Below are 9,115 nucleotides of genomic sequence, written 5' to 3' on the forward strand. Positions count from 1 at the left end.
AGGGAAAATTGCAAATAAAACCCTATAATGTATAAAATTTTGATTTGGGAACCTAAATTTAGAAAATAGCAAATAAGGACATGGTTTCACTTTTGCAAATATAAAATGTGGGTGAAATGTCTAAAATACCTTCTTAGCTAATTTGTGATTTGATCTATTGAAATTGTTATTCGCTAAAGTAAAATTGTCATTTTCTATAGTTAACTCGTTACTTGGCATACCCTCAATTAATTTGTAATTTGGTCTACTAAAATTGTCATTCGTTAAAGTGAACTTATCATTTTCTATAGTCAATTTATCATTTGAAGGGGTATTTCAAATATTTCGTCATGATTTTATATTTACAAAAATGAGACTGGGTCTTTATTTGCTATTTTCTAAATTTAGGATCCCAAATTATAATTTCACATATTATGGGGTCTTCATTTACAATTTTCCCAGAAAGATATCTCTTTAATAATTTCAGCGTATGGTTGTTTTTTCATTTATAATTAAATTATTGACAAGTCCTAAATAAGGGATTTATTTGCAAATAAATCTTGTAAATAAATGATGATCTAGTTAATATAATTTTTTGTCCTTCAAATTTGTTCTTATTTTAATGTTGGTATTTTAAGTTTCAAATCATAAGTTTTGATTCCTCAAGTTTTTTTCTCATTTAAAATATTAGTTTCTGTAATTTAATAAAAATTAGGACCACTTTACAAGAACTAAAATCTGTGATTTAAACTTAAAAAAATAAAAACAAAATGAGCATAAATTTAAATTAAACTTTATAATTTGATAATCTGTGCTCAATTTTGTAGATTCTTTAATAAAAATTAACATCTGGGCTCTTCAATTTTTTTTTTTTGAAAATTTCAATATATATATGATTGTCTAGATTAAAATTAGATAGTCTATATTTAGTATTATTTACCTTTATATTTTAATAGATATATAATCTAAAATGCAATAATTTTGTAATAATTATTTTTTAAAAATAAATTTATTATATAAAAATTTTAAATTTTGACAATCCAAAAATTAAGGTCATATTTAGTCACCTCAAATATGATTATATTCAATAAAAAGATATCTACAACAATGGAAATAAGCCAAATGCTTTCATCGTAGCTTTGTTGCTAAGGTGATAGATTTTTTCTTCTTATTATTTATTTTGATGAATCAAAATCAGTGTCATTTGACAAGAAGAAAGGTAAAGAAAAGGACCACGTTGCACGCCGGACCACTTTTCCAATACAAACTACCAATATCAAAATGACAACTCAAGAAATGAAACAAATGCAATGCCGTAAGAAATTAAGATTAGTCCCACCATTCAAGCTTTATAAATATCCTTTTGCCAACAAAAACTTTCTAAACATAACAACTTTTAATGGACTTTACACACACATGTATATATATTTATCCAAGAAAAAAAATCCACCAATAAAAGTCTGTTTTTTTTTTTTTTAATATGGGAGAATGACAATTGGAGATCATAATTCTTGTATTTCATGCTGCTGGTAAGAAAGGCGTTGAAAACTTCAAATTCAAAGCACTGCTTGAACTACTTTGGTGAGTTCAAAAAAATACTTTTCTAGTCTTATTTATAAGGTGAAGGAAAGATCTTTTTGTTATTGTCTAGACTAGGAAATTATTAAATTTTAAGGTAAAATTAATAATGTTTAAGGTCTGTTTTTTTTTTATTCTGATAAAAACATGTTGAAAGTGACATATAATTAAAATTAGAGAAGTGCTCAAGAAACATGGGTATTTGGTTGATGGCTGTTTAATCAATTTAATTAAAATATGGATGGTTGGGTGAGATTTGCGAGAACTATGGTTTGGACTGGAAAATGAGGGGGAAAAGGGGGGGAGGAAGTAAGAAAGAAGAACAGAGAGAGAGAGAGCAGACAAATGGAAAGAAAAGAGAAGAAACTCAAAAAGGGCGGGAATACTCATTTTTCAATCCCCAATTAAGAGTACATTTTATGAGCTATTTATAACTTCAATTTTAACCAGATGAATTAAATGTAAAATATTTTAAAAATCTTAAGATTAAATGCAAGAAACAATTAATAATAAGAAAAGTAACAATAAAATTATAATCAAAACAAAAATATTTGAGAGAATCCCCAAAAAAATACTTTAAAATTTTAAATTTATCTTGTTTCCTACACTTCAATAACAATTTATGATATTTAAAAAACAAATGACAATACATTTTTTGTAGTTATTCCTGATTTGGGATTTTAAAATTTTAGTGACATTTTTTTGGAATTTTTACAAAATATTTCCTCTAATATATCTAAAAAAATCCTAAATTCATAATTAACCATTTTCTGGTCTCATATCGCATCAGCTACATATGAAATTGATTTTCTATCTAACTATCCGAATGGTTATGTTGTTTAGCATGAAATAGCCACTTGCGATGGCCTAATTCCCAATAACAATGGAAGATGAATTACTGATTTACCAGCAAACTCAATTTCATTGTCCTAACAATTTCCATTTGTTATTATAGTAATAGGCTTTTGGTAAAATCTTCTAGTAATCTTATAAGTGTTTTGGCCTCTTTTTTTTTTTTGGTTATGAGCTTTGATTGATGACAAAGTGTTATTTAAAATTTCATGTTCCCGTTTTGAATTCAGAAGTTTTAACCTTAAGAATCTTTATTTATTCAATTGGTTTGAGATTGAATTGTTACTTTTTTTTTGTTAGTTATAGTTTTTCAAATTTATCTTGTATTTGTTTATTATATTGTTGGTTTATTGATTGATTGATTTGTCCATTGTTTAAATAATTTGGGATTTGTTATATTTAAGGAAAATTTCTGTCAAAATTTTTATAAAATAAAAAAGATATTGCTTTTAATTTGTAATTTAGTATTAGTTAATTTTAATTTATTGACTGCCACTTAATTATTTTATTTATTTGAATATTTGAATTAAACAGTTAGAATTGAGTTTAACAGTACAATTTTGCTCATTAATTTTGTAGAACAATGGATCATAATTGGATGAAAGTTAAACAAATTAACAAAGAATATGAGGATGGGATTGAGAGGTTTTTTGTTCTTTATATGTGTGCGACATCAAGAAGAAATTGATGGTCCTACACACACATACTCTCTTCCCTCCATCCTTATTCTTATAAGAAAAAGAACACACGAATTGATCCCCCCCAAGTAACTAGGCCCCAGAAAATTTGTTGAACGGTGAGTTATTAATATTTATTCAAATGGCTACAAATATAAAAATCTTAGTTCTAATTTTAAACAACTGAGAATAACTTGAGACCTAAATAAGTACTTATTTACAACTTACATTCTTGTATTTGTGACTCATTTTTTTTAGCAAAAGTTTTCGAGATATAAAAGGCTTATGTTTGGGTACATTAGTTTCCTTTCTTCAATGTATTTTTTTTTTTAAAGAATATACATTGGGTATACAAGTGCATAAGTCCCAGATTTTGCCATCAATATGATTCCTGTTAAAGTAGCTTGGTGATTTTTCCTCAACTTATTAATAATTATATGCTAAGTAAAAACCTCCATAAATAGTTAGATCAAAGCTTTTGAGAACAAAATTCCTGTTTTAGTGGTGGGATAATTGATTTTATTTATTTTTACACATAAATACATTAAGCCAACAAGGTGCCATGAATTCCCTCATTATAATTGGCTTTTAGTCAGGAGTTAAATATTTTCCATCTTAGAATGTGCAATATCTATTATTCTATCACAATAATGCATATAGATGAATATTAAAAATAGGTTGCGATCAATATTGGATAAGAACCTCCTTATTCTTCTTGGTATCTAAATAAAGCAAAATAATATTTGTAGAGGAAACTTATAGATTTAAGAGACTTATAGTGCATGTTCTCAACATGAGGGGAGAAAATAAGTAGTTGGAAAAGAAAACACATATAATGCATTTTCACTATCAAATGTAGATCCTCAAATATAATAGTATAAACTAGAAGTTTATAAAGTATTGTATTTACAAAATATTATTAATATATGCCAGCTGCAATTACTAACCTAAATGAGAATTTTTAATTCTCATATTCTAGCTAAAAATATTTCTATTTTTTATAAGACATGCTAAAACCATGAGAGACTAATTGGTTCTAAAAAGGAAAAAAAAACAAAATGATAATACTAAGGAGGCATGAATTGTAAAAGATACTAAGACATAACTATTTGACCTTTAAAGAGGTTTTAAGTGTTTGAAAGCAATAAAAAGATATCAATATGTTATGTCATAAAAGAAAAAGAGACCAATAAAGAAATAAAATTGTCAACAATAATTTTGGTGATGATATCAAGTGATCAAATGTCCTATATAGATCTGCCATGAGATACAAACAAAAAGATCGTTGGCTAATAGAAAAGAAAAGATACAACATTATAACGGCATTTGTGTATCTCTAGCTTAAGCACTTGAAGTGTAACGCTGGTATTATATAAATGGGCACTTGTACAAAAAAAAGAGAAATGCAATCTTGTGGTGGATTAAATTTGTATGTATCTTATCAATTTGACAATTTGACAATATATGAAAATATTTCATATGCATCTAGGAAATGTGGTGACTCACTATATAATGAAATTTTATGTAAATCCCAAAAAGACTCAAATCCTTATGTGAGTTCAAAATGATTTATTATATAGATAGATTTGGATCACAATATATAAAAATCCCTGAATGACTCAAGTTCCTAGAAGCACAAAATTATGTTATCAAGAATACTACTTAATTATATATATTTATATATATATAAGGATCTAGAAATAGGTTTGTTATCATTGCTATTTATGTAGATAATATAAATAGTATCAAAACTCATGAAAAGTTTACAAAAGCTGTGAATTTCATAAAGAAAGAATTTGAAATGCTAGAGGAGCAACCAGAAAAGATTTCGATCATGCTTTAAAAGAGTTGAAAGCAAAATTTAAACCTGTGCTGGTAGTGTTAGTTGAGACAAGATGTAGTGGTAGTAAAGCCCAAGAGGTCATTAAAAAATTGGATTTTAGAAACCAAGTTATTGAAAAAGCTAGAGGCTTATCTGGGGGTATTTGGTAGCTTTAGGACGATGGTAACTTTCAGGTAATGGTACTGGAAAGTAGTTACTAATTCATCCATTGCCAAGTAGCCCTAGAAGGAGGCGTTCCTCGGATGTTTACAGCAGTGTACACTAGTCCCAAGAGAGAATGAGAGAAGAGAACTCTAGCGTGATCTAAGGCAGCTTGCTATGAACATGACTTAGTCGTGGTTGCTTGCTGGGGACTTTAATGACATCAAATGTGAGGAAGAGCAAAGAGGGGGCAGAACTCTTAATCATGTAAAGCTTTAGAGGTTCAAGGACAATATTGAGGCTTACAGACTCGTTGAACTTAACTCTAAAGGGCCTAAGTTCACTTGGAGGGGACCACTGATCAACTTTGCAGATAGGCTCTATAAAAAATTAGACCGAGGGTTGTGCAACTCTGAATGGAGAAACCGCTTTGCTGAAGCTTTTGTGAAAGTTGGGCCTAGGATTCAATCCGATCATCATCCACTTTAAAAGGCTGAAAGGAAGGAAAAAGAATAGAGCATTTAGATTTGAGGCAATGTGGTTAAAACATAGATTTCAAAAGACTGCTGAAGGATAATTGGCAAAGAAATGATGAAGTGTGGAATGAGCTAGAAGAAATGGAACCAAAACTAGAGTCTTGGAACTAGGAGGTGTTTGGTTACATAAAAAACCAGAAACAAAAGCTGTTAAATAGGATAGCAGGGATCCAAAAAAGTCTACAAAAAAACATTTATTTGGAAGACTTGGAGAGAGACCTAAGAGAGGAACTCAGAGTAGTGCTTGATCAGGAAGAACTTTTTTGGTTCCAAAAGGCTAGAACAGTGTGATTAAGGGACGGAGATAGAAATACTAAATACTAACACACAATGACAAATATAAGAAGAAGAAGAAACAGGGCCTTGACACTGAAGGATTTAAATGGTAACTGGATCGAAGGAAAAGAGGAGACCAGATAGGTGATCATTTCTTTCTTTCAAAACCTCTTCAAGGAAGAAGAAGATCATAGATCATGGGTGCAAACAAGGCACAAGTGGCCTCAAATCCTAAAGGAAGAGTGGCAGAACTTGTGTGATCCCATCTCCAATAAGGAAATTAGAAGTGCCATGTTTTCAATTAGAGGTATAAAGGCTCCAGGAGAAGATGGATTCCCTACGATTTTCTTCTAGTGAAACTACGAAATAGTAGGCGAGAATGTTTGTAACTCAATTCGAACACTAAGGCAGCAACCGGATAGATTAGCGACAGTTAATAAAACACTGGTCACACTCATTCCCAAAATAGAAAATCCAGATCGGGTAAATCAGTTTAGACCAATCTCATTGTGCAATGTAGTGTACAAATGTATTTTCAAGTTTATTGTGAGAAGAATGAAAGGCATCATGACAAAACTGGTCTCACCTTATCAAGTCAGTTTCGTCCCTGGCAGGAACATACAGGACAATATCATTGTGGTTAATGAATTGTTCCATACAATGAGAAAGAAAAGAGGTAGGAAGGGCTCTATGGCAATCAAAGTTGACCTTAAGAAAGCCTATGACAGACTAAGTTGGAAGTTCATGAGAAGAGTTTTAGAGGAAATTGAATGCCCACAAGAAATGGTGAACCGAATAATGAGATGTGTTAACACTACCTCTGCAGTGATTCTGTGGCATGGAGAAAAACTAGATGAATTCTCGCCTACCAGAGGAATTAGACAGGGTGATCCAATCTCTCCTGATCTGTTCGTCCTTGGCATGGAAAAGCTCACGCACTTGATCTAAGATAGATTGAGAGAGAAACACTAGAAAGGTTTGAGAGCTAGTAGAAAGGGTCCTAAAATTTCTCATATGATGTTTGCTGATGATGCAGAACTAGATCAAATTGACATTATTGTTAGTGTTTTGTAGGTATTTAGGAGATCTCTGGACATAAAGTGAGTAAAGAAAAGATATGTATCTACTTCTCTTCGAATGTCAAAGTGCAAACTCAAAGAGCTATATGTAGAAGGAGTTAGTTCAAGAAAGTAGAAGAGATGGGCAGATATCTGGGAGCTGACTTATCCTACCCAAGAAAGAGGAAAGAGAAGTATAGCAAGATTGTGGAGCGAGTGAGAAATAGATTGAATGGGTGGAAAGCCTCTAGTTCGTCCTTGGCAGGTCAGATTACTCTGGTATAAGCTACCACTTGTGCCATGGCACTCCATAAACTCCAGCATGATAGGTTACCGTGTGGTGTAGTGAAAGAGATTGAGAAAGAGCATAGAAGGTCTATTTGGGGGGAGCAAGGGGAAGCTAAGCATAAACATGTGGTTAAATGGGAAACCCTGTGCAGGCCAAAGAACATGGGAGGAGTGGGAATAAAGTCTATGAAGTTGATGAATGATGCTTTCCTACTAAAACTCCTATGGAGACTTCTTAATCAACCCATGGAACTATAGGCCTAGGTACTCATTGGGAAGTATGGTAGAGGAAGGGACACTGACAACAGTCCTATAGCGAAACAAGGGGAAAGAAATGATCAAGCTCTGGCAGGTCTTTAAGGAGAATATTGAGATTGAAGTATGAAATGGAAGAAACACTAGCGTCTGGCAAGACTGTTGGATCAGAAACACACCCAGTTGAGTACATTTGTACCAGATAATAGAGAGGTGAATGGGAGTTTAATAGTAGCTGATTTGGTTAATGAGAGAGGGGAGTGGGTATTGACTGAATTGGAGAGCTTGATTCCACACTGGGTATTAATAAATATTCGAGGCATGCTACCTTCGAAGGTGGATGGAGAAAATGATAAGCTAAGATGAAAATTATCACATAATGGAAATTTCTCTACGGCATAGACATATAAAGCACTACAAAACATTCCCAGAAGTGTAGAGCGATCGTTTTGGAGCAAAATTTGGAAACTAAATGTGCCAGAAAGGATTATAACTTTCATGTGGCTTGGTAATCATGGCAGACTTAGCACTAAGAGCACCACAAGCAAGTGGAATGAAGGGGAAGATACCTGCGACATCTATCAAGTAGCTGCTGAAGACCATTTACATGCGATTAGGGACTGTTCCTTTGCGGCTAGTATTTGGTGAAGACTAATCCCAGAATGGAGAAGAAAAAGCTTCTTTAAGCAAGCATGGAAAATATGGAATTGGAGTAATCTTAGACAAGGCCTGGTTAAAAAAGAAGACCTAGAGTGGCCGGAGTTATTCGCAACCTGCTGTTGGCTTATATACAAATGGAGGAACTCCTTAACTCATAACAAAGAGTTTAATTTACTGGAAAGACCAGAAGAAATAGTTAGGTATCATTTCTCTTCCCATAGAAAAAAAAGGAAATCAGGACTTGCAAGAAGCTACGGGTATAGAAGTCCGAAGGATTGCTTGGCAGAAACCACCATTCGAATGGTGCAAACTGAATACTGCTGGGTATGCAAAGGAGCAATTCGAGGTGACACTAGAGAATGGCTGTGTGGATACTTTTTGAAGTTAGGAAACCAAAATTCACTTACAACAAAAGCCAGAGGAATTCTAGAAGGTATGAAGCTATACTAGTCTATGGGTTTCAAGAAAGTCATAGTTGAGTGTGATGCTAAGCAGGTAGTGGAGTCGTTGCAACAAAGAAAAGACATTGAAGGGAACTCTACTATATCGAAGGAAATTAGGAAGGCCTTGAACAAGGATTAGGAGATAGAGGTCAAGCATGTCTACTGAGAAGCTGACAGATGTGCAGACAAACTTGCGGAGCTAAGTGTGAGATAGCTAATGGAAAAGAGGATTTGGAACAGGCCGCCTGTTGAGGTGTTGGACATACTAAAGGAATATGTGTTGGGCCTGAGTAGCTATCGCAAAGGACTGATCTAGTTGGGTTTTATCCCCTTTTTAGTTCAGGCAAAAAAAAAAAAAACAAAGGTGGGTTTGTTTTAAAACCGACCTATTGAGCCCGCACCTACTTTGTCCTGAGCGGTGGGCTAACTCGTTGCCGTTTTCATTTCCTCTTGCTTTTGTAAACCCTATTTTTCCTTTGTCACTCAGTCGTTCCCGGTCTCAACTTGGAATCCCCTCGCTCTGGGACAT

Source organism: Neltuma alba, unplaced genomic scaffold (assembly GCF_004799145.2).
Source record: "Neltuma alba isolate B1F8T4 unplaced genomic scaffold, ASM479914v2 tig00006621_pilon, whole genome shotgun sequence".
Classification (NCBI taxonomy): Eukaryota; Viridiplantae; Streptophyta; class Magnoliopsida; order Fabales; family Fabaceae; genus Neltuma; species Neltuma alba.